The sequence below is a fragment of the Periplaneta americana genome, chromosome 7 (assembly GCF_040183065.1).
Source record: "Periplaneta americana isolate PAMFEO1 chromosome 7, P.americana_PAMFEO1_priV1, whole genome shotgun sequence".
In the NCBI taxonomy this organism is placed as follows: Eukaryota; Metazoa; Arthropoda; class Insecta; order Blattodea; family Blattidae; genus Periplaneta; species Periplaneta americana.
In genome coordinates this window covers 12,442,233-12,470,000 of record NC_091123.1, presented here as the reverse complement: position 1 = coordinate 12,470,000, position 27,768 = coordinate 12,442,233, and the positions used below count along the sequence as shown (strand labels likewise).

At 34.0% G+C, this 27,768-nt stretch overlaps 1 protein-coding gene and 1 non-coding gene across 5 annotated transcripts in view; one reads left to right on the top strand and one right to left on the bottom strand.

The window, feature by feature from the left end:
- Window positions 1–27,768, bottom strand: part of LOC138702919 (neuropeptide Y receptor type 1-like) — a 709,682-nt gene that overhangs the window by 44,300 nt on the left and 637,614 nt on the right. The window lies entirely within an intron of this gene.
- On the top strand, window positions 13,541–13,614 carry TRNAS-GCU (transfer RNA serine (anticodon GCU)). The gene has a single exon. It is a non-coding gene; the product is annotated as a tRNA-Ser (tRNA).

Sequence of the window (27,768 nt, the reverse complement as noted above, 5' to 3'; positions counted from 1 at the left end):
TCTCATCTTATCTAACTTTGCACACCACTTAATTATTTTACGTCATCTCTGAAACTTCGGTTGTATCTCTTTGCTATTTCAGAAGTTGCTAAAACTTAATAAAGTTTTAAGTTGCCTCCTCCCTGCCTCTCACCCCTTGTTTTTCCGTATTGTGCTGTAAACTATATGTAGTGTACGTTGCTTGTCTAAAAGTTCAAACGGGGACATGCGCTAGTTACTTAAGATAAGAGACATGTTCTATGATACAATTACTGACATGGATGTTTAATTAAAGTAGGCCTAATGCACCGGTGAAAATCCTAAAATTTGCATTCATTAACCTATGAACTTCAAATTTTGACCAGACCATGAAAATGCAGTGTTAATACAACACACCAAATTGCATTACTGTGTTATGTACCATTTCTTAGATATTAATTTTTAATTACATTTTTAATCGATAAATTTTTATTTCGTCAATATGCGATGAACAGTTTCAAATTTCTATCTTTAAATTTAATATTTGCCTCACAAGACCAATATAAGCAAACTGATTTGGGGTTCCTAAGAAACTGTTGTTACTTTTCCATTAAAAATAAATATTGGTATGATTTTTCTTTTTGCATTTTATATTATCTGCCAAAGATTTAAAAAAAATAATATTTGCACTATAAAAAAGCCCAAATCAGACTTTTAGTTCCATATTTATATTCCTGACAATTTCAAGACAACTGCATGAAAACTGTAATCGCGTAGTGGATTTTGAATGCCATAAAACGCTGAAAAAATTAGAGAAAAATGAATTTTAAAATTCAAATGTGAAAAAGTGCACATTACTATCATCCTGTTGTCCTAGAACTTTGCAGAGGAAAGAGACATATTAAAATAGAAAGTTCATTCAACAGTAATCTCACTAGAGATTTTGATTTATCTAGAGAAAATCAAAACTCGAGTGGGATTTAATTGACCATTACACGATTAGAAGAAAGTATATAAAGATTAGAAGAAATAAAGTACTCTAATATGATAAAATATTGATTGACTTACTAAAATTCTATTTCCGTAAGTCAATTAATATTTGTTTCAGCAAAACGTTGGCTGTCTATACTGTAAACAAATGACGATCGCTAAGCATGTTTTATAGCACCGTAAAGAATTTGCAGTTTGAAGTGTAGGCAAACAAAGAAACAAATGCTAGGGTAGTGATAAAAACAAACAAATGCTGGGGAAGTGATAAAATTAAACAAATGCTGGAGAAGCGATAGAATTGTGCAATAGCAGCCATGATTGGTTGAAAGATTTCCTTCGTACAGTTTTATTGGTCAAAAGTAGTATGACGTAGTAAAAGTGTAATAGTGATAATAAAATACTGAAAAACTAAAAAAACGTATTTTATTTATTTATTTATTTATTTATCAAAGCTTCCTCAAATTAGAGGCTGCCATTAGACAAAGCATACAAAACAATACAAGAATAAATAGAAGATGAGAGCTAAAAGAGTAAGAAAAAAGGCAAACAAATACACAAACAAACAATGGCAGTTTACAGAAGAAAAAAAAATTTCAAGCTAAGAAGGAAAAAGAAAAATGATAATGATGCGTCAATTTTTTCCATACACTGAATTAGAGTCCATATAGGTGGTTTCGTAAAAGTTCGACTGATTCTCTAATTATGAGGAGGGCCAGTTCATTCAGAAAAGATCTGTGCAGTCCTAGGGTCTTACAGAATTGAGAAGAGAAGTTGGGTATCGTTCCTCTTGCTCCAAACATCAATCCCGTGACACTGATATCGTGAAGTTGGTATTTATCTTTATAATACGGGATGGTTGGAACCAAAATTTCACCGATGCATTTCCTTAAATTAAAATACAATCTGATACGTATGGGAAGACATAAAATAAAATGACTATACAATTTATAATGGGATGCTGTAGAATTCATTTCATTCCCAATGTGATACTGAAGCACGGGAGTTTTGTATAATCATTGTTACCGCATAAGAAACAAAAGAAGTTACTCAGTAACGACCGAATAAACGAAATACCTTTTACTGCACAAAATGTGTCTTGTGGTTTGCTAAATTTGAAAGTGTAACGTTTCTTCAACGGCGATTTCAACGAGAGTATGGTGTTTTTATTTTAGCAGATTATTTTACGACTCTTTATCAACATCTTAGGTTATTTAGCGTCTGAATGAGATGAAGGTGATAATGCCGGTGAAATGAGTCCGGGGTCCAGCACCGAAAGTTACCCAGCATTTGTTCATATTGGGTTGAGGGAAAACCCCGGAAAAACCCCAACCAGGTAACTAGCCCCGACCGGGAATCGAACCCGGGCCACCTGATTTCGAGGCCAGACGCGCTAACCGTTACTCCACAGGTCTGGACAGTATGGTGTTCGGAGAGGTCCGAGTTACAAGTCGATAATATTATGGTTACACACGTTTGAAGGAACTGAGTCTGTTAACATGCCACATACTGGTGGTGGTAAGCGTGTTCCTGAAACTAAAAAGCTGCTGTCAGCGCTGCTAAGAGCAATTCCCAAGAAAATTCTCAGAAGGCTGTCTGCAGAGATGGCTATGCCATACACATGTCAAAGTATCGTTATAAAATACCTAAAACTCCACCCCTACTACCGAATGCAACGTATTCAGGCACTACGTGGGGTTGATCGCCAGCAAAGTTTCACATTTACATCTATTGTGTGCGATCGTATGAAAAGAGAGAAGAAGACTTCTAGAATTACACATAGTTGGGCATTTGAAGACATCTACCTGTACTGCCACAGACAAGAGAAACTTAATACGACCGAGTTACGACTCTTTTTAAACTTTTCTCCTTAATCCAGTTGCCATTGTGGCTCGAATATCGACCAGCGCAAAATTTGCAGCTTTTATGGGCGATCGGAAAAAGTTCAGCGGGGTAGTAAAACTCAACTTCTTGTAACTTCTAACCCAAGCGTCAGGAGCTGGACCTGTGACGTAACAGTAACCCTGTCACTCACATTTCACTGCGCTACGCCACTAACTCGGAAACAGATATTAAGTTAATAAACGGTGTCATTAAACGACACATTACATAAAATTTGAAATGAGAACTATACAGGAAGGGTTAAAAGTCGCTTTCCCCAAACACTTCCATACATTTAATTACATTCCATTTACAATAAAACAAAACAATAACAAGACATGACATCGGAAAAACAGTTGACGCACGAACATGGTTGTCAACCCACCACTTAATACACTAACTATTTGTTTATTCAAATTATGACATCTGCATATTTTATTTATTTAACCTGGTAGAGATAAGGCCATCAGGCCTTCTCTTCCCGTCTACCAGGGGATTACAACTACAATATTAAGAATACAATTACCATTATAATTACACTTAATATTAAATTTACAAATACAATAAAAATCAAAGTACTAAAAGATTAACTGATTAATAATAGCTAGACAGTTTATTGTAAAAGTTAATAAGAGAGAAAAAATATTTTGTGCGAGATCGTTCGTATTTGCTTGGTTTCCGCACAAAACCAATCCGCGGAAAGTCTAAAATTCCACATTCAGTATTCCCAACCTAACACACATAACAATTTCCCTCTTCTTACCGCTTAAGTGACATATTGATTTTACTGCTTTAGGCTTTTAACATATTATTTTTAGAGACGTTCAATATAGTAATAATTATAAATTGGAAACTTACCACTGCAATTTCACCTAAATTGCACTGTTAATTATTGTTTTTAAATATTTGAAAAAATTAAGAAAACTCTACAACTCCACTAAAGTTACTGCATTCGTGATGCAAGTAACATTAAGGAAGCCGTAAAAAAATCAACAAGATTCCAGACTCATCATAGACTGGTGGAAAAAAAAGACAGACGTATATCACGGCCTGCGGAAGTATAGTAAACACAGAAAACATTTTAAAGCAACAATGTTGAAGATAGATATTTTTGTTTTGCAAATTTGCCGTCATTGAACAGAAACCAAGATGGAGATTTCATTGCAACTAATTAGAAATTCCTCTTTCAGGTATGTAATAAAGGATCTTCGCACAAAATAATGTACGACACACGAGCGGTATGTTTTCTTTCAATTCTTGGAAATTAAAAAAGCTCAACTACGTTTTGCTTTTTCAAACTTTTCCTCGAACATGAATACTTCAACATACCGCTCTTGTAACGCATATTACTATTTTATTAATGAAGTAAAAATTAAACCTACTCAACGCAGTAAGAAAATGCTTAATAAGTTTGCTTTTGAACGCTACTAAATTCCGACAGTCTCTGATGTCACGGGGTAGGATATTCCACAAGCGCGAGAGCGAGATTGTGTTTGATGATGAATACGATGATATCTTATGTGTTGGTATGGCTAGTATGCGGCTATTTTGCGTGCGAGTGAAGAGATTATGATATGATGACAGGTAACTGAAACGGGAGGCAAGATAGGTAGGTGTAGAAGTGTGAAGGGCTTGGAAAAGGAGAACATGGGAATGAAAATTTCTACGTTCGTTAAGCCGTAGCCAGTTTAGAGTTTGGAAGGATGGGGTAATGTGGTCAGCGCGACGGACATCGCAGACGAAGCGAACACAAAAATTATGAACACGTTGTAATTTTTGCGACTGGTTGACATTGAGATCAGTCAGTAGAAAATCACAATAATCGAAGTGAGGCATTACTAGTGTTCCCACTAGTATTTTCTTAAGTGATAGCGGAAGGAATTTTCGAATGCTGTTTAAGGAATTTAGTATGGAAAGCACTTTTTTGGTAATATGGGTTACTTGGTTATTCCAGTTTAAATGCGTATCAAAGTAAACTCCAAGGTTTTTAACACAGGAAGCAAAAGGGATTATTGTGTCCAAGTACAAGTATGTGTACAAGTATGAAACCTAAGAACGAATATTGGGGAAAGCGACTTTTGACCCACGTTGTATATTAAGCAAGATAAATTTTTATGTGGTTTCACCTCGTATTTTGTGACTGCGCATTGTTTCTATGAAGCACGAAGTATGAATACGAGTACAATGTTAACTAGTCAATTTATTAAGTCGTAAGCAGAGTTTATCTACTATAGACATGTCCACACCTGTGGAGTAACGGTCAGCGCGTCTGGCCCACGAAAATCAGGTGGCCCGGGTTCGATTCCCGGTCAGGGCAAGTTATCTGGTTGAGGTTTTATCCGAAGTTTTCCCTCAACCCAATACGAGCAAATGCTGGGTAACTTTCAGTGTTTGACCCCGGACTCATTTCTCCGGCATTCATATCATTCAAACGCTAAATAACCTAGATGTTGATACAGCGTCGTAAAATAACCCAATAAAATAAAATATACTATAGACATGGTCAGATATTAAAGAGTCCTCTGAAGTTAAGTATTTAGGCATAATTTTCGATAATCATTGAAAATGGAACCAACACATTAATTACCTTTGTAATAAATTACGTAAAATAGTATATTATTTTGTTTTATTGAGAAATTACTTGTCAATAAGTTTATTAAGTACAGTATATTTAACTTTATTTCAATCAGTAATTATGTATGAAATTATAGGATGGGGTAGCTCATTTAAATCCAATTTTAATCCACTTTATTTATTACAGAAAAAAATAATTAAAATATGTCTTCATAAACCTATTGATTTTCCACCTCAAAATTTGTTTCTATACTTTAATGTACTTAACGTAAGACAAATTTATTATATTGCACTAATAAAATTCATACATAACAATCGAAATAATTTTGAATTGTATTCTCATAGTTATGAAACAAAAGGTATGAATTCTTGAAGATTGTTTGAACCAAAATGCAACACTGTTACAGTATTTAATCACAGTAGTAATTTAGGCCCAAGAATATATAACAAATTTATATTTAAATATCCTAATCTTGTCAATTCTAATAGTTCTAGTATTTAAATTTTTTAAAAGTTATATATGGATTTTATAAAAATTGAAAAATTGTAAATTTAAATTTATATACTATAATTGCACAGTAGGTATAAGGCAAATTGTATCGTATAATTATTAATTTCAATTCAGGAATCCGCCCCTGAGCACGAGTTGTACTCTTTCAGGGGCGAGCTAACGTTTTTCTGTATATATTATATTTTATGTTACAATTATTAGCAGAATAAATAAATAGATAGATAGATAGATAGATAGATAGATAGATAGATAGATAGATAGATAGATAGATAGATAGATAGATAGATAGATAGATAGATAGATAGATAGATAGATAGATAGATAGATAGATAGATAGATAGATAGATAGATAGATAGATAGATAGATAGATAGATAGATAGATAGATAGATAGATAGATAGATAGATAGATAGATAGATAGATAGATAGATAGATAGATAGATAGATAGATAGATAGATAGATAGATAGATAGATAGATAGATAGATAGATAGATAGATAGATAGATAGATAGATAGATAGATAGATAGATAGATAGATAGATAGATAGATAGATAGATAGATAGATAGATAGATAGATAGATAGATAGGATAGATAGATAGATAGATAGATAGATAGATAGATAGATAGATAGATAGATAGATAGATAGATAGATAGATAGATAGATAGATAGATAGATAGATAGATAGATAGATAGATAGATAGATAGATAGATAGATAGATAGATAGATAGATAGATAGATAGATAGATAGATAGATAGATAGATAGATAGATAGATAGATAGATAGATAGATAGATAGATAGATAGATAGATAGATAGATAGATAGATAGATAGATAGATAGATAGATAGATAGATAGATAGATAGATAGATAGATAGATAGATAGATAGATAGATAGATAGACAAATAAATAAATAAACAAAGAAACAAACAAAGAAACAAACAAACAAACAAACAAAGGAAGAAAGAAAGAAAGAAACAAACAAACAAACAAACAAATAAATAAACAAATAAATAAATAAGTAAATAAGTAAGTAAATAAGTAAGTAAGTAAATAAATAAATAAATAAGTAAATAAGTAAGTAAATAAGTAAGTAAATAAATAAATAAATAAATAAGTAAATAAATAAATAAATAAATAAATAAATATTAATAGCAGACAGAGAAGCTTTTATATGATATGTCTGGAAGCCGAGATTAATACTAATCCAGCTTAAGTGAAGGAGATACTCGGATGAACAGCGCATATTATATTGCAATGTAATTTATACTTCATACACTCAATCTCTTGTTTCATAACTTGGGAAAAGGTTTATATTGATCCACTGGGCATCTCTGGACCTGACTTTTTAAATTTCCCTATGAATAATTTCTTAAAATCCTTCTAAACTGCACAGGTATGATTTGTAGATTTTGTTTTTCATTTTATCTTAGCAGTAAAAGCATACGGGGTTAATAAATCCACACTCCTTTAATAATCACTGCACCGTGAAGCACTCATTGGTTACCGTGTTTGCTGTGATGAGTCTTGTACTGGAAATGCACACTTGCTATACCACTAAGTTAAATCTGCGTTCGAACAGCTGAAGCTACGTGGCGCTGCTGAGAACCTGTCGAACTTTCCGCCAGAGGATGGGGGAGCTTACCAGTGGAAGGAGTCAGTACAGTCTGTGTCAAATGACAATTTTCGTCATACAAATGGTCCCTAGCGGTTCCTATTTGCTCCAATTTGCATGGAATTTTGTATGAATACTCTCTATATACTTATGCACAAAACTGAGCATGGAATTGGCTCTTGATTAAATCCTTTTCGTGTAATGAATTTTTAACTTAAAAAAATACGGAAATTTAACGAAAAAAAAAATATGTACCAAATGAACATTTTTATGCTCTTTATCAGCGCTAAGATTTAAAAATAAATGCGTAGTTATATAGATTATAGACTGTAAATCCTTCACAAAAAATTTGAAAACAGAATTTCATTTGCAGTCCCGCGAGGGGCATTTTGAACTTACACATGATTTAGTGTGACTATTACACTCTTACTACGTCACACTACTTTTGACCAATAAAACGGTACGAAAGGACGTATTTCAACCAATCATGGCTGCTTAGCCTATCGCACAATTTTATCGCGTCCCTAGCATTTGTTTAATTTCATCGCGTCCCTAGCATTTGTTTAATTTTATCGCGTCCCTAGCATTTGTTTCTTTGTTCGCCAACATTTCAAACTGCGCTAGTCTGGACGTCAAAAAAAATATATATATAAAATTACAAACCACTCCAGTCGATGCACAGCAGTTTCAAATATGACTCGCATTGGCATTCAAGAACAAGAATTAATAAAAATCACTGATCATACCTATGCATCTTCTGAAATCCGATTTACAAATAAATGAAGAGCACCATTCGGAAATCCTGAATAAGTTGAATACACCATGTAGGCCAAAATCAATGAGTTCCATTTCTATTACGCACACGTCCAATATAACATCAATTGAACCACCAACCACATTCAAATTTGAAAATTGTACATTTAATAATTATTCCTTTTAAAATTATTCATTCGGAAATCCTGAATAAGTTGAATACACCATGTAGGCCTAAATCAACGAGTTCCACTTCTATTACGCACACGTCCAATATAATATCAATTGAACCACCAACCACATTCAAATTTGAAAATTGTACATTCAATAATTATTCCTTTTAAAATTATTCATGTTTATTTTTTATGTCGTCGTCGTTAATTAAAACTTTTCTAACACTTGTGTATATTAGTTAGGTTATGTTATAGCTTCTGCTATATGATATTATGGATAGTCACGTATCAGAGAATGTTTAATATTAAGATTTATTGAAACTCATCTGTCAAGTGACGTTGATTACTGGGATTCGGATAAATGAAGTGGAATGCAACTGTCTTAATAAAAATGAAATTGAATCAACAAAGCCTTCTTGACTAGTAACCGTCTACAGAGTTCAATGAAGATTCCATAGTTGGCACAACTGCCATCTAGCGTAATGGTGCAATAATGCATTTGAAGACGGGTTTATTTTCGTAAGTCAATTAATATTTTATTGTACTGGGGTACTTTGTTACTTATAATCTTTATATACATTCTTCTAATCGTGTAATAGTCAAATCCCACTCGAGTTTTGATTTTCTCTAGATAAATCGAAACCTCTAGTGAGATTACTTTTGATAAAATAAGAAGAAAAATAATATTTAAGAAACTAGTGTATGACATTTGTTGAAATTTAAAGATGTATATATATATATATATATATATATATATATATATATATATATATATATATATACATATATATATACATATACACACATGGAACCAACCCACAAAATTTTAAAACCGTTGAACCAAAACTATAGAAAATGTCAAATTCAGAGCCACTGGCGTAACTTGGTCGGTTAAGGCGCTTGCCTGCCGATCCAAAGTTGCGTTCGAGAGCGGGTTCGATTCCCGCTTCGGCTGATTACCTGGTTGGGTTTTTTCGAGGTCTTCCCAAACCGTAAGGCAAATATCAGGTAATCTATTGCGAATCCTCAGTCTCATCTTGTCAAATATTATATCGCTATTATCAATTCCATCGACGCTAAATAACCTCGTAGTTGACACAGCGTCGTTAAATAACCAAGTAAAAAACATGTTAAATTCAACCCAGTTTTCCTTAAGTGTCTATTATTACTAATCGACAAAATTCTTATTCCTATACCTCTAGGAGAAATGGGTGTAGAACATGAAATCTTTTATTTTGCCTGTCTCTAGCTATCACCATTGACACTAGTACTAGATAACTTTGAATTTCATACAGCATCCTAAAAAAGGCAGAAGAAATACGGGGTTTACTCCAGTCGGATCATGTTTCCTTTGAGGATATTATGAAGATAATATTATGCAGACCTGTCAGCTGTGAGGTAATTTGATCCTGAACAGAACGGTTTTATATCATTGCATTACCGGCTTTTAAACATCACACACCGTATGAATACGGAAATGAACGCGAAAATCCGTCCTGCTCCGGAGCGCGTGACTGCATTACGGCGCACAACCAGGTTATCCAAGTCTTGCAGACCTTCAGCAGTGTCCAAAGTATCGTCTGCAGTTGCTGTGAAGTCAAATTTTGGACACTGCGCCAGCAAGAAAGAAAATTATATACTCAGATGAAATGCAAGTTTTTTGATAACCGCAGCTATGGATTATTGAATAACAAATCTAAATTAAAAAGTACAAACATAGTTGGCTACAAGTCTTTCCCTAACGAAATTAATTAATTAATATGTATGTGTCCACACCTGTGGAGTAACGGTTAGCGAGTCTAGCCGCGAAACCAGGTGGCCCGGGTTCGATTCCCGGTCGGGGCAAGTTACCTGGTTGAGGTTTTTTCCGGGGTTTTTTCTCAACCCAATATGAGCAAATGCTGGATAACTTTCGGTGTTGGACTCCGGATTCATTTCACCGGCATTATCACCTTCATCTCATTCAGACGCTAACTAACGTAAGCTGTTGATAAAGCGTCGTAAAATAACCTACTAAGAAAATACATATGTACTGTTCTCCAACCAGGAGATAAACCGTGAAAGAAATGTGCTTACTATTGCGTCATCTGTTGGAGCGAAGCAGATAGACAATATTACCTTTATAACGTCAGTTTAAAAATCATGCGCTCTCCTGCATATGTTATTTCCTGTATGGAGGGATTAAAAGACCAGGACATTAACAGTGATCTAATTTTGTAACTAGGATAGTATAAAAATGTGTATATCAGTGTTATGGTTTGTGCTTTGAAAGATAGCCAATAGAGATACGAGTACCCACGTGTGTGACCTTATGACATCTTATGACATCAAAATTCATTCACAGCATTACCCCGCTTCGTCTCATTCCCTAGAGACTTTCTCGTGTTTGGAGTACAGTATATATATATATATATATATATATATATATATATATATATATTTATTTATTTATTTATTTATTCTGGGAGAGTTAAGGCCATGAGGCTTTCCCTTCCACACTACCAGAAGTGACATACACATTGAAACAATAACAAACGTAGTAATATTTTATGTATTTATTCACACTGCAAATGGGTAAATACCCGGTGGCAGTGGTAACTAATTACACTCAATAATTACATTAATAATAAATTATAATACATTAATAACAAATTACAATTCATAATATTAATAATAAAAATAGGCATATGTAGGCCTAATAATACTTATTAACAAGGAGCATCCTAAATTAAATGAAGCACAATCACTTAATACAGACCTAACATAATTAATTAAAGTAAATCTAATTTATATCATAACCCTAAGTTCGAATTTAAACCCACGAGTATATATGTTCATACTTGCATAAGTACCTTTCAGCACTACACTCATTTCGCTATCAATTCACTTACTGCACTGAAACTACTGTATGAAACATTTCACAGACACTATTCTGATTTCACTAACACTTCAAAAACATTTCACTGTTCAAATACTTTGTCCTACCACTATAAACTATAAAACTTCACTGACACAAACACACTTCTTTTACACAACACACTTCACTGACACAACACACTTCTTCACTGATACAACACTTCAAATAACAAAACATCAATTACATACTTATTATTCCGTAGAATTGTAGTTACTATATTAAGCTCAAATCGCTAGCCTAGACCCCATTAACCAATTTAGGACGTTCACACCCTTCACTATAAATCTATCTCATTTTTCGGCCAATATAACTCTTAGAATTTACTCACTGCACTTTCACTACAACACATTGCACACGCAATATAAATCACTGGAGATTCACTATGTTTCTCTGCTTACTCACTATACTTGTAAAACCACTATTAATAATGGCCTAGCACTTAAATATAAATATTTCCATTCTATTCTATTCTATTCTATTCTATTCTATCTGTCACAGAACTGACATTAACTATTAGGAATTGATTTAAATGATATTTAGAGCATTAAAGAAACAATTCAATGATTGTCTTTTGTAATAAACTAATAAATGACAGAGGCACGCTAACATTTAATCCTGTCAAATACTGTGTTTCACTCTTTGAATTGCTAAATTACAATCAAAATGCTTTTGAAGATGTAATCAGGAATACGTCACAAAACTGACATTTGCACACTCAGAGTTGCTGTTCAGGCATAATATGATTTAATTACAATTGTCCAAATAGTAATTAAATTACAACATGATGGTTATGATTGTTTTAGTACACAAAATTCTACAGAGTGATCCGTTTGGGTATGGATAAAATAAAAAAAACAGCAAAACATTTACTACTGAACTTTATTTGTTGAAACTTTGTGCGTACAAAGATGGGAGATTCCTCACAGCTCAACATGACCCCCATTGCGCACCCTGTATAACTCATAACGGTGATGCAATTCAGCCCATGTCCGTTGTAACATAAGAGGGATGATTTGTTGAAAAGCTTGAGTAATTTTTACTCTCAGATCATCAATGTTCCTGGGTTTCTGTGAATAGACAATATCTTTAACAAAACCCTACACTAAGAAGTAAGGAGGGGTTAGATCTGCGGAGTTTGGGGACCAAGCCAAGAGATAGCTGTTTCTCGCACTGGGTTTCACCTGCGACCTCCTGCATGTTTTTTAAACACAGAACCTGTCTCTACAAATGTTCGATACTACAACATTATGGAATCGTATTTAGGTAAAATTCCCTTTGAACTCTTTTAACGCTCTCAAATTTAGCATACTAATGAACACATTATGCCCAATATTGATTTGTAGTAGCCATTTTGATCATCTAAGATTTTCATTTGTCCTTTCAGATTATGCATTATTGATTGTCATGGAATCACCCATAGTTTCAATCATATTATAACCAGCAAGAAATTTTTCCTACAATCATAATAACTTTAAAATAATAAATTAATATTATTCATACACAAACGGATCAGACTGTATAATTTCCAGTAAGTTGCATAATAAATTTTAAGGACATGTTTTGGCCAATTTCTAGCCTTATATTAGTCAAGAGAAAATTGCAATAACCAAAATGGGGTATCACTAGTGTTTGAACAATATGTAATGCATTAAAATATTAATAAAATAAAACGAAATCATGAGCAGATATACCTAGTTTTCTCAAATTACGGATTCGCAAAATACTGTTTTTCATTTAATGAAAGAAAACATTCTAATTGAATAATTTCAAGGAAAAATTGTTCCGGGGCCGGGTAACGATCCTGGGACCCTTCGCTTAGCGCGCGAACGCTCTACCGACTGAGCTACCCAAGGAACTATACACGACACCGTCACAATTTTTCCTTTTATATCCACACAACTCACATGAATTGACAAGACGCCAGAACTCAACTGTGAGTGCACACAAATACTGTGTGACTTTAAATTGTGGCTTTCTGTTAACGTATCTCCAGTAACGAATGTATTATATAAATCTGGCTTTCTACCTGAGGAGGACGTTAACAGAAAGCCACAATTTAAAGTCACACAGTATTTGTGTGCACTCACAGTTGAGTTCTGGCGTCTTGTCAGCTCATGTGAGTTGTGTGGATACAAAAGGAAAAATTGTGACGGTGTCGTGTATAGTTCCTGGGGTAGCTCAGTCGGTAGAGCGTTCGCGCGCTAAGCGAAGGGTCCCGGGATCGATACCCGGCCCCGGAACAATTTTTCCTTGAAATTATTCAAACCTGCTTTACAGGGAGCTACTGCCTGAAAGCCAGATTTGTATAAACATTCCAATTGTTTGCCATACTTAGAATAAGGGTGTTCAAGACTTGGGAGACCCACCACAAACGTGTTTAAATGGGCCGAAACTAGTGTATTTAGTCCTAATTCATGATGGATGAAGAAAAATAAAATAAGCACGTGAGAGTTTAGTATTTATTCATGGGGTTCATTTAGTTACACGATGCCATGCGCAGTCTGTGTGCCCTAAGTCTGTGGTTCAAACGCAGAACTGTCATTATTGATTAATTAGCAGAGGATGCTTAATGCAGTGTGGACATGTCAGGATTAAAGTTGGGCTGGGCACGGTTCACACGCAACGACACAATATTGCTCATTAGACGCCCACTGTTGTGAAATAACACAAAATTCCTAGAAAGGAAATTGACACTGTTTTTGTTACTATTTGTAGAAAGTTGCAAAAACTTGCCTTTCATACGCTGAAAACACATTTCTACACAGTTATATAAATCCTCACCAGAAACAGAAGCAGCTAAAAACAATCGAAAAACGTTTCTAAGATCACTAAGCCTGCACATTAAGATGGAGTTTGTAGATTCCGGAATAAGATTCCATCGGTCGTTAATACTGTATGTAAATTGCGGAGCAAACTGATGACAGGAGCATGTAAATTGCGGACTAGGGGGGGGGGAAAGCTATGAAAATCGTGCGGGGCACTGAAGGTAGGTTAACTAGTCCCTTCCCACTTTCCCAGATTTAGGACTGACAGATTTCATCACAAACCTACTGTGGTTAAACATACTTTACTATTATTTAGCTGTATTACTGAATTAGATTAGATTAGCTTAGCTTTCATGGCTTTGATTTCGGTCAATTCGAGTTACGGCAGTTATAGTTCCCATGCTATCCCACTAGACGGATTTATACAGAATGAACAAAGATAACCCCAAGAAGGAATTAACTGTCCAGCTCTGCATTCTTCATTTGTGTACAACCACTCTTTATAAACAGCTGATGAGTGAACGTTACTACGCTTTTAATAAATTTGTTTCCTCCACTCCTTTCCCCTCGCAACTTCACCGGGTATATTCATTCCAGAATTTACATGTACCTTTCGCTAGACCATGACGATGCTGAAGATGAAAAACGTGTTTTAGTCCGGAATTTGCATACGATCCATTTAGAGTTACAAATGCTGCTAGGATATTGAAATTAAATTGTACCGGAGAAGTCTATTATAAGAACAGAGAAACATACAACGAACTACAAAAACACTTTCCTCGAATGCAGCCACATATACACGGTGATTCAGAATAACAATCAAATACTTTATTAGAATATAGGTAACATCTATATTGAATACAACTTCACAGCTTGTACTAAAGCCACTTCTGAAATGCTTCAGATTGTTCTCTCTGCGTAGGGAAAACGCCTGCGATTGTGCATTTCCGAAAATGGACAGCATGTTGAGCACATTTTGTTAAAAAAGAAAAAATGCTTGTTTTATGCCATTAATATTTCATTTCACTTCGTTTCTATTTGGAATTTCAAAATTGTATTCCATTCTATGGCGAATTTATTGTGCTATATTTTGTATGGGAATTGATATATCTTGAAATGTATTTTTTCAATGATTTTGTCACAAAATCGTACACCATTTAAAGAGGGCACATAATCCCTTTTCAATTTGAAATTTGTAAGTTGAATCCAATGTGATGGTTTTTACAATGGCGAAGTGTTACATTTATGTGTGTATTGGTTGATTAATTGGTGTTACAATAAACGGGAACTTCTATACGAATATTTACCTAACATAATTAAAGTATTTCTTTCTTTTGAAATTTATTGTACAGTATATATTTTCATTGTTTCATTGTAAACTTTTATGTAAGTACGTGTTTTCTGGATCCTTGTGGTCACCCTTATTGAAGGGCAGATGGTTTTATTTTATAAATAAAATTAAAAAGGATGGTTCCAGAATTTGATTTATCCTGCAATTCTTCTGTATCCTCAGTTCAATACTGAACGGCCTTAGACCATCTTGGAACAAGAACAGCTGTAATGCATGTATGTATTTATTCACACTGCAAATGGGTATATACCCTGTGGTAGTGGTAACTAATTACACTCATTAATGACAATTAATAAACACAATTAATAATAACAACAATAACAACAACAACAACAATAATAATAATAATAATAATAATAATAATAATAATAATAATAATAACAACAGGAAGCATCCTAATTAAATGAAGCACGATCACTTAAAATAACATTTAAAGTAAATATAACCCTAAGTTCGAACTAAAACCCACGAGTATATCTTCATACCTGCACAAGTAGGCCTATCTTTCAGCACTACACTTATTTCGCTGACCACTGACTCACTGTACTGTAACTACGACATATTTCACTGATTCTATTCTGATTTCACTAACACTTCAAAAACATTTCACTGTTCAAATACTTTGCACTGCCACTGTAAACTATAAAGCTTAACTGACAGAAACACACTTCACTTACACAACACACTTCACTGACACAACACACTTCTTCACTGATACAACACTTCAAATATCAAAATATCAATTACACCCTTAAAATAATGTGTATAATATACTACCGTCTATTAGTAAAGTAATGGCAAATTAAAAGTTTACTTTTAACAGTTTTCATATTGTAAGTCGTTTTTCCCATATTATTTTCCACGATTACAGTATCTCTAGGTCAATTTAGCAAGCATTTGACTATCTGATATTTTCACATGAAAGCTGTGTGGAAGGGCAGAATTGCTCATTCCAATTTTGTGATCTTCCTCATGTTTTGCAGTTGAACTTGTTCCACACGCCGACTGGTGTTGCCGAGAAATAATAAGTAACATAACGTGGCGAAGAAGAAATTAGGATCTGGCGGCAGGATAGTGGCGAAGACTTTCTGAAACTCAGAAGAAACCCTGAGTTTAGACAAGGTGCCAAAATGAACCTTAATTAATTCTGAGGTTCGCATGGAGCATGTTTGGGTAAACTTGGGCGGCGTAAGTTTGGGGATGACGACTCCCTTGTGGCGACTGTGGAAAATTGGTCTAAAGTGTAGATGCCTTGTGGACGTCGTTTTTCCGAGGTGGAGTAGGCCTACGGTTTAAGAAAATATCAAAGGCTGAGAGAAATTGGAGATTGTCTCTAAAGGGTAGGTACCTCAATAGCTACTGAAACTAAATATATGAAAAACAATACTTTTATGGGAGTGGGTGCTGTTTTGAGCACCATAAAATTTACCAAATAGAATTTTTTTTTTCCTCAGTGCACATAGCTGATAGACAATCGTAATTTAACACACAGAAAATATATTCTAAAACTTTCAAATTTCAAACATGAATTTATATATTATATTAGGAATATTTATTTTTCAGTCACTGACTTTACTGCAATATATGTAAGGTACAAAACCATTGTGCGAGATCGTGCGTATTTTCTTGGTTTCCGCACAAAACCAATACGCGGAAAGTCTAAAATTCCACATTCAGTATTCCCAACCTAACACACATAACTATTTCCCTCTTCATAACCGCTTAAGTGACATATTGATTTTACTGCTTTAGGCTTTTAACATATTATTTTTAGAGACGTTCAATATAGTAATAATTATAAATTGGAAACTTACCACTGCAATTTCACCTAAATTACACTGTTAATTATTGTTTTTAAATATTTGCAAAAATTAAGTAAACTCTACAACTCCACTAAAGTTACTGCATTCGTGATGCAAGTAACATTAAGGAAGCCGTGAAAAAATCAACAAGATTCCAGACTAATCATAGACTGGGGGAAAAAAAGACGGACGTATATCACGGCCTGCTGGAGTATAGTAAACACAGAAAACATTTTAAAGCAACAATGTTGAAGAGAGATATTTTTGTTTTGCAAATTTGCCGTCATTGAACAGAAACCAAGATGGAGATTTCATTGCAACTAATTAGAAATTCCTATTTCAGGTATGTAATAAACGATCTTCGCTTTCTCAAACTTTTCCTCGAACATGAAAACTTCAACATACCGCTCTTGTAGCGCATATTACTATTACGTTACATGTTTTGAAAATCGTATGAACGTTTTCGTTGCCAACATCATCAGATACGACTTTTACTTTAGCAATATCATTAGCTTCACATAGCCTTCGTACAGCCAACATCCAACGAACACACACGTCTACATTCATTAAACTTGACAGCTGACTTGCACCTTATTACATATTTTACCACAACTACAATATTTGGATACCGATCATAAAACCATCTTGGACGAATAGCATCATCGTCTAATCAAGCATATACTGCTAATCAACATAAAACAACCTAATATTGAAAAAAATATTGTTGGACACTAAGACATCCATAATAATTTTTGAACAAGCACCCAAGGCAAACTTACAATATGTACACCACGCTGCACACACATATCTCAATAGAGGATAGACGTACATCAATAAGAAATGAGAACACGAACATAAACAAATTCACTAATATAGTTCAAATACTGTAATTGCATCTCTTCACATTTTATAATATGCAGTTCATTCTATTTTTATTTTTTATTATTTTACTTGTGAAGACTTGCAAACACATATACATATATTGTAATTTACATGTGTACTTTTAACTATTTGATAATAAGGGCAGTCACACAAGAATAACATCTGTATCCTAATGTTGGTTTTAGTATGGTTTATTATTCTGTATGCTATTTAATATGTATTGTATTTGTAGAGATTAATGATATTGCTAGAGTGAATGTCGTTGGCATAGTCCAACGAAAACGTTCATACGATTTTTAAAACATATAATGTAAAGGTTTTGTACCTTATATATATTGCAGTAAAGTGAGTGACTGAAAAATAAATAATCCTAATACAATACAGACGTGGACAAATTATTAGACTAAAACGTTTTTCTTAGAAACATAATATAATTCATCATATCAACCATCAGTATAATTCGCACAGTCTCTATTGTTGTAAATGTGATTGTTCACATCTTCTGGTATATTTTTCCAATGGTTAAGTAAATTTTATCTGGCTGTGTTGGAACTACGGGTGTTTTAATTATATACTGCAGAAGATATTCAACAGTCTTTCCTCCCATGGCCTGCAAGAAGACCGGACATGAACAAAATTGAAAATCTGTGATCTGTACTGAAGAAGAAAGTGAACAAAAAGAAGCTTACAACAAGACATGGACTCATTTAAGCACTGTCTGATATCTGGTTAAATGATGCTGATGTTCAAAGAAAGTGTCAAACTTTGGTTTCCAGCATCCTTGACAAAATCAACGTGTTAATAAAGAATAAGGGAATGTTCACAAAATATTAGTAACCTCCAAACTCTATTTTCTGTTCATTATTTATGTGCAAAATACATTTTTGTTCACTATTTGTTCCGATAAATACAGCTTTGTTGCACATATAAATAATTTTGTCTAATAATTTGTCCACGTCTGTATTACAGACTTTACTGAAAATCAATCAAAAATGAATTGCAAAATATGAATTTATATGCATAATTTAATTATTCAAAATGGCGCCTATTCGTTCTGTCAGAATCCACATTTTCTCTTTTATGGGGTTAGGTATAGCTTACAGCAGTAAAATTGTGGAAATATTCATATTTTTTTCCTGAATTATTGTATCTTGTGCAATAATGAAAATTAGTATGTGTATTCCTGTCCTTCTGCTATATGAAGAAAATATTTTTACGATTAAAAAAAAATTACATCTACAATATGATGCAAGATAAGATAAAAAATAGATTAATTTTAAAAATGTTCAAATATCAGTATTTTCTTCTAACACAAAATAACAAAAATATTATTTATTAAGGAATGTAGTTGAAAGAGCATGATATTGTAAACACGAGTTTCAGCAATAAAATAAAAGAGAGAGAACATGAAAAAGTTAAAAACTTTATCCGTTATGAGGAAAACGCTTCATCACTGCACAGTAAACTACCACCATTTTGAATTTTGAAAAAAAAAATTCTTCTTAAACCGTAAAAATATTTTTTTTTTCATATAGCAGAAGAGCTGTATTTTACACAAACCAATTTTCATTATTGTAGAACGTACAGCAATGGAGGAAAAAAATGTTGAATATTTCCAAAAATTTTACTGCTGTAAGCTGTACCTAACCCCTTAACTCTAACAATTTTCAACATTGCCATGTCCTGTTATTTTCACTTTAAAGCTAATATATTAACCATAAGGTAGCTGCCCTTAAGGAAAGGGTAACCACCGGTGTAGCTCAGTCCGCTGAGGCGCTTGCCTACCGATCCATAGTTGAGCTCGAGTGTGGGTTCGATTCCCGCTTGGGCTGATTAACTAGTTGCATTTTTTCCAGGTTTTTTTCAAACCGTAAGACGAATGTCAGGTAATCTATGGCGAATTCTCGGTGTCATCTCGCCAAAATACCATCTCGCTATTACCAATTCCATCGACGCTGAATAACCTAGTAGTTGATACAGCGTTGTTAAATAACGAATAGGTTGCCTAAAGAACACAGCATTCTATGAATAATAAAAAAAATCCCATACACAACATAATATAAAAAATGTTCCAGTGTATGTAGGTAAGTCAGACAAATTTGTATAATATTAGAGTTTCTCATCTCTTCACTGTTCATAAAATAATTTTTTGAGAGTTCATTTTACATATAAATTATTTCTGAGAATTTGTACTGAATATTTAACCGCAGTAACGGCCAAAGTTTTTAAGTACTGGTTGGAACATTAAATCTCTTATGACGAACTGGCTCATAAATGTTTTTCTTTTTTATATTTAGGCCTACTTGTTGAGGTTGATCAACAGTTTCAAATCTAATCACTGGATCAATAATTATGACATTATCATGTTATCTGTCAATAACAATAATATGGACACGTCGTGTACTACCATTTTTAGCAGTGCAAAAAAACCTCTTAGTGGACTTCAAAATATTATGACAAATTCTTTGCAAGAAACTCTCTTACAGTATGATGGTGAGTATTAAGAAGGAACACACCATGCTGACAGGACCCCAAGACGTGGGAGAGAGTTTCAATCTCAGTGCAATGTCTACACTGTGAACCGTCTTGAGAACAGTCTGGCATTGCTCATAGATTTACAGTTTGCCCAATCATTTTCAGAGCCTCTTTCCATTCCAATACTGAAAGACCTCTACAACAATGACCACAAACAGATATATAAGTAAGGTTTTCAGTTTAAGTTTAAATGAATGTAACAAGCTTTGAAGATATTTTAGTTCAGTTTGCCCAATCAGTTTTAGAGCCTCTTTCCATTCCAATACTGAAAGATCTCTACAACAATGACCACAAACAGATATCCAGATAATATTTAGCCTAAGCAAGGTTTTCAGTTTAAGTTTAAATGAATGTAACAAGCTTTGAAGATATTTTAGTTCAGTTTGCCCAATCAGTTTTAGAGCCTCTTTCCATTCCGATTCTGAAAGACCTCTACAACAATGACCACAAACAGATTTCCAGATATGTAAGTTAGGTTTTCATTTTAAGTTTAAATGAATGTAACAAGCTTTGAATATATTTTAGTTTAAAATTAAGTAACAGGCAACTTATCTATGAGGAGGTTGTCTATTCCAAAATCAAATCCTGTTCTTCAGAGTAAACTTACAAAGCTTAATTCTACTGAGATTTCAGCATTATGTGCCGACATTTAGCCACCTAGACTCTGATATTTTGTAAAAATAGCTTCTCCATGAAAAGGCACATGATTGCAATTTGGTGGAGAGAAGTTGTAAGAGACGAAAAAAGAAAAAAAAGAAAAAGAAACAGATAAGGGTGAGGCTAGAGTGAATTGTAATGGTAGACAGAGTAATATTATCTCATGCCACTATGTTAATTATACAATCAGTGCACTCATTAGAACCAGGTACCCAGCTGCTGAAGCCGCTAAGCCTGTGACCTAACTTACTTACTTACTGGCTTTTAAGGACCCCGGAGGTTCATTGCCGCCTTCACATAAGCCCGCAATTGGTCCCTATCCTGAGCAAGATTAATCCTGTCTTTACCATCATATCCCACCTCCCTCAAATCCATTTTAATATTATCTTCCCACCTATGTCTCGGCCTCCCCAAAGGTTTTTTTTTCCTCCGGCCTCCCAACTAACACTCTATATGCATTTCTGGATTCGCCCATACGTGCTACATGTCCTGCCCTTCTCAAACGTCTGTATTTTATGTTCCTAATTATGTCAGGTGAAGAATACAATGCGTGAAGCTCTCTGTTGTGTAACTTTCTCCATTCTCCTGCAACTTCATCCCCCTTAGCCCAAAATATTTTCCTAAGAACCTTATTCTCAAACACCCTTAATCTCTGTTCCTCTCTCAAAGTGCGAGTCCAAGTTTCACAACCATACAGAACAACCGGTAATATAATTGTTTTATAAATTCTAACTTTCAGATTTTTTGACAGAAGACTAGATGATAAAAGCTTCTCAACCGAATAACACGCATTTCCTATATTTATTCTGTGTTTAATTTCCTCCCGAGTGTAATTTATATTTGTTACTGTTGCTCCAAGTTATTTGAATTTTTCCACCTCTTCGAAAGATAAATCTCCAATTTTTATAGTTCCATTTCGTACAATATTCTGGTCACGAGACATAATCTTTTGCAAGTCTTTTCGGGATTTGCTTCCAACACTATCGCTTTATTTGCTTCAACTAGCATTTCCGCTTTTTCCCTAATAGTTTATGGATTTTCTCCTAGCATATTCACGTCATCCGCATAGACAAGAAGCTGATGTAACTCATTCAACTCCAAACCCTGTCTGTTATCCTGAACTTCCCTAATGCCATATTCTAGAGCGAAGTTAAAAAGTAAAGATGATAGTGCATCTCCCTGCTTTAGCCCGCAGTGAATTGGAAAAGCATCAGATCTGTGACCTAACAGTTTGTTTATTTTCGCTCTTAAAAGTTTAAGAAGTTATACTATAGCGATACAATGTTTTTAGTTTGTGGCTAATTTATGTGAAGTATTTGTACGTGCAGGGCAGACCTCATTAAAATAGTTTACAATAGTTTTTACAATTTGTAATAAATTTGATTTTAAATTGTTGGCAAACTCATGAACCTGGAGTCGAAGGCTTGACAGAAATCAATATCTATGTTGAAGTAAATTCAAGAAAAAGACGATTGCAGGAAAAAATGTGGATATCTACAAATTTTAAAAATTCACTGAGAAAAGTAGGGAGGAAAAATGTTAAGGGAAGGGATTTGGTCCATATTTCATCCCGACATTTGCCTAAGCTCCGAGGGGCTTACAAGAGACGTCAGCTTTTGGGACATTTTATAGGTAGTGGTATCACATCTTCATACATATCCAACCTTCCTCCACCGTTTAGGACTAAAAGATAATGAAAATAGCAACACAGAATGTTCGAGGACTAAAAAAAATGAAATAAAGAAGGATAGAAATGAAGGCAGGCGTCACTGTCGACGGCGACGAAATTTAATTTGACTGAATATGTGATGAGAGCTCCAAAAGAAGGGAATCCACGCTAGACATGGAAGAAAGATCTATGCTGTACATGCCATAAGAAAGAACGCGACTGAATACACTGGTGATGTTGAAAAATATAGCGTATTACCAGACAAACATGTCTAGGAAAATATGAGAACAATTATGCGTATCGTTCATAATAAAAAAAAATGTTATTTTTCTTCCCCGAGCTTCATGGGCCAGCGACGAGCGTGAGAACGTGAAATGTGGAGACGTGTCAGTATTTTAACTCTTCTCTCTGTAAATTCTGTTCGTAATTTTTCTTGTTACTCGATTTTTCTATGAACCCTGACCTACTCAACATAAACATAGGCGCCGACTTCATTAAAAATGTCCTTACGTATATTACATAAAATAACATCGTCTGATTTTTCATTTAATTCTCATGAAAATTGCTTAACCTAAGATGGTTGAAAACTACGGTCCTTAAGCTCTATATTTTCCCTTTAACTGCTTTGTTCACTCGTCATCGATCATCTTTGCAGCGATGATGAACATGAGCTGCCACTACTACAACATAATTTATCATTCTGTTCCCGTTCATTACAGTTTTATTTTTGGACAGCTTTCTTTATTAAGAATTTATGCATGATCGATTGATGAGTGTGATTCAAAAACTCACTCAGTCTATTTGGCCATTTATATGATTTGTACATAATTATACAGGGTGATTCACGAGGATTTACCGTCCCTTATGGAGCTTATTTCGGAAGGCATTTTGAGCAGAAAAAATATCACACAAACAATTGTCCTAGTCTCAATATTTTCAGAGTTACACTAATTTGAAGTTGTTACTAAAATACATTTTTTCTTTAGTTTTAAGGGTAAAAAATATTACAAATAGAGAATTAAGTATTCAGAAGTGTCATTTCGTTAATTAGCTATTGTTCTTAAGCTATACATGTGTTGTTAATTGCTTTGTACAGATTTAGATTTTCAATTTTTCACTAAAAATTACATCATTTCTACGCACTTATCACAAAAATTGTTACAAAACATACGTCTTTAAGAACTTGATTCTTTACAGTTTAATTATACATCCTAATGTTCAGCCTTGAAGAATTTACAAGAGTGGCGTGATTTGTAACAATGATTGTGCTAAATGCGTAAGATAATGTAATTTTGTAGTTAAAAATCGAAAAAAAAAAAATCTGTACGAAGCAACTATGGAATTCACAACACATTTTTAGCTTCAGAATACTAGCTAATTAAAGAAATGATACTCCTGAATAGTTCATTGTTTATCTGTAATATTCTTTTACTCTTAAAACTAAAGAATAATGGCATTTTACAAACAACTTCACATTAGTGTAATTCTGAAAATATTGAGACTAGGACAAATGTTTATATGAAATTTTTTGCTCAGAATGTCTTCGGAAATAAGCTCCGTAAGGGACTATTATAGATTTATTAATTTGTCCTACAGAATAATATCTGTAATATTGACAATTAAAATTTGAGGAGAAAAATTCGCTCCGGCGCCGAGGATCGGACTCGGGTCCTTGGTTCTACATTCCAAGCGCTCTGACAACTGAGCTACGCCGAATCCTCCTCCTTCCATGTTTCCCTTTGTGGTCTGACTCCAAGGACCCGGGTTCGATCCCCGGCGCCGAAGCGAATTTTTCTCCTCAAATATTAATTGTCAATATTACCCAGGTACAGATATTATTCTGTAGGACAAATTAATAAATCTATAATATTCTCATAGCTGCAGTGCATATTGCATATGTCTGTACATATTACTGTACACTTAACTGCGGAATCCCGGCCAAACAAGTCACTCAGCTGAGTGCGCTCCTAATATAATGGCAGTTGACATTGGACGTATACGTCAACATATATGCCTAACTTGTCAGGCCGCAAGAGGAAACATTGAAGGAGGAGGGTTTGGTCCGGTGCTGTGGATTGAATTCGGTGTAGCTCAGTAGTCAGAGCGCTTGGTACGTAGAACCAAGGACCCGGGTTCGATCCCCGGCGCCGGAGCGAATTTTTCTCCTCAAATATTAATTGTCAATATTACAGATATTATTCTGTAGGACAAATTAATAAAGCTATAATATTCTCATAGCTGCAGTGCATATGTCTGTACATATTACTGTGCACTTAACTGCGGAATCCCGGCCAAACAATTCACTCAGCTGAGTGCGATCCTAATATAACGGCAGTTGACATTGGACAAACGAGCTCAGAATATGTGCGTCAGATACGTGTGCAACATCCGACGGTATGATCACATATCACCGTCCTTCGCAAGTCTCTCGTGGCTCCGACTTAAAGAACGTAGAACTTTACACTCTTTGTCTTTATTCTTTCGAATTCTGCACACTTCAACACCAAATTACCTTTCGTCTCGTTTCTCTTATCTATAATCTAACCACGACGTAAATACCAGATCACTTATCTGTGGCACGCTAAGTATACCTCTTCATAGAACATCTTGTTATTCATCATCTTTTACAATATCCACCTCGCGTCAATGGAATTCCTTGTCACAAAGTATTAGGGGCTGCAAGACAATAAACACCTTTAAGAACAGCTTAAAAGATAACCTTATTAGCATTTCACTCCAATCATACTGATTTAAACTATCACTGACTACATTGTTACTTTTTTCTTTAGACATCATCCTGATTGTGCTGTATTTTAATTGTCTCGTAATAATCTCTTTCTATTATCTAATATTATTTGAAATATATTAACATTCTATGTATTTTAGTTTAATTCTGCTACACAGTTTATTTCAGTGTTTAATTAATAGTTCATAGTATTTTGTTGTTTAATTCGTAAATAACTCTTGTATACATGTAACTCTCATCTAAATCAAATTGTTGGATTCTTTGTAAGTTCATGCATATGTATATACACTTTTTGCTGGTTGTGTGGAAGAGAAGGCCTTACGGCCTTAACTCTGCCAGCTAAAATAAATCATTATTATTATTATTATTATTATTATTATTATTATTATTATTATTATTATTATTATTATTATTATATACGTCAAAATGTATGCCTAACTTGGAGTCAGGTCACACATGAAAACATCGAAGGAGAAAGGTTCGGTCCGGTGTTGTGTATTAAATTCAGCGTAGCTCAGTGATCAGAGCGCTTGGTATGTACAACCAAGGACCCGGGTTCGATCCCCGGCGCCGGAGAGAATTTTTCTCCTAAAATATTAAGTGTCAATATTACAGATAAATTCTGTAGGAGAAATTAATATATCTATAATAATAATAATAATAATAATAATAATAATAATAATAATAATAATAATAGTTCCTTACGGAGCTTATTTCCGAAGACATTCTGAGCAAAAATGTCATATAAACATTTGTCCCAATCTCATTATTTTCAGAGTTACACTAATTTGAATTTGTTAGTAAAATACCTTTTTTTCTTTAGTTTTAATGGTAAAAAAAAATATTACAAATAGAGAATGAACTATTCAGAAGTGTCATATCGTTAATTAGGTAGTGTTCTGAAGTTAAAAATGTGTTGCAAATCAAGATTTCAGGTATAACTTCCTGTAAAGTTGATTTGAATAATTTCGAGGGAAAAATTGTTCCGGAGCCGGGTATCGAACCCGGGACCTTTGGCTCCCTCGAAATTATTCAAATCAACTTTACAGGGAGCTATACCTGAAATCTTGATTTGCATAATACACGTCACTGTTCGTTAACAGAAAACCACAATTTAAGTCACACGGAGTTAGTGTGCACTCGAAGTTGGTTGCTTGACGGTTGTCAGCCCACTTTGAGGTCTGTGGATATAGAGGGAAAAATTGGATCGGTATCGGTTAGAGTTCCCGGGTAGCTCAGTGGTAGAGCGTTGATACGTTAAACCAAAGATCCCGGGTTCGATACCCGGCTCCGGAACAATTTTTTTTTTTTCCCTCGAAATTATTAAAAAAATGTGTTGTTAATTGCTTTGGATAGATTTTGTTTTCCGATTTTTAACTAAAATCACATCATTCTTACGCACTTACTACAAAAATTGTTGTTGTAAGGGACGATAAATACGATCACTCTGTATATGATTTTGTTTGAGACCTCTATCAGTATATTTTAAACTAAACTTCTTTATTTACAAAACAACACTAATCCTTGTCCAAAAGTTTGTGTTATTGTGCATGACACTTGAAAACTCGCCCAGTACTGTCACAAAAAATGAACTGAACGTGATTTGGTACCACATTCTTCAATTGTTACATGACAATCATTGAAACTGAATGTTGATAACGGCTACTTTTAAATTTATTAACAAATGTAAATGTTTGTGAGAAAACGATTAATATTAATAACAATTCCTTAACTGACAGACAATAGATTTAATCAAAATAATGATAGTTTGATGGCAATAAATTACTTTAACTTATTTTCATTTGTATTATTACCCAAATAAAGCACTAAAGTGTATTTTTATTCCATATACTTCAATTTTTAGCGCATATTTCAACAGTTTTTATTGCATAGTTTCATACAAATTTCCAAGCTTTTTAGTGCATGAAGTTCCGTGATCGATCTATTACATATTGAAGCCAACGTTGCCTGTACTTTTGTAAACATT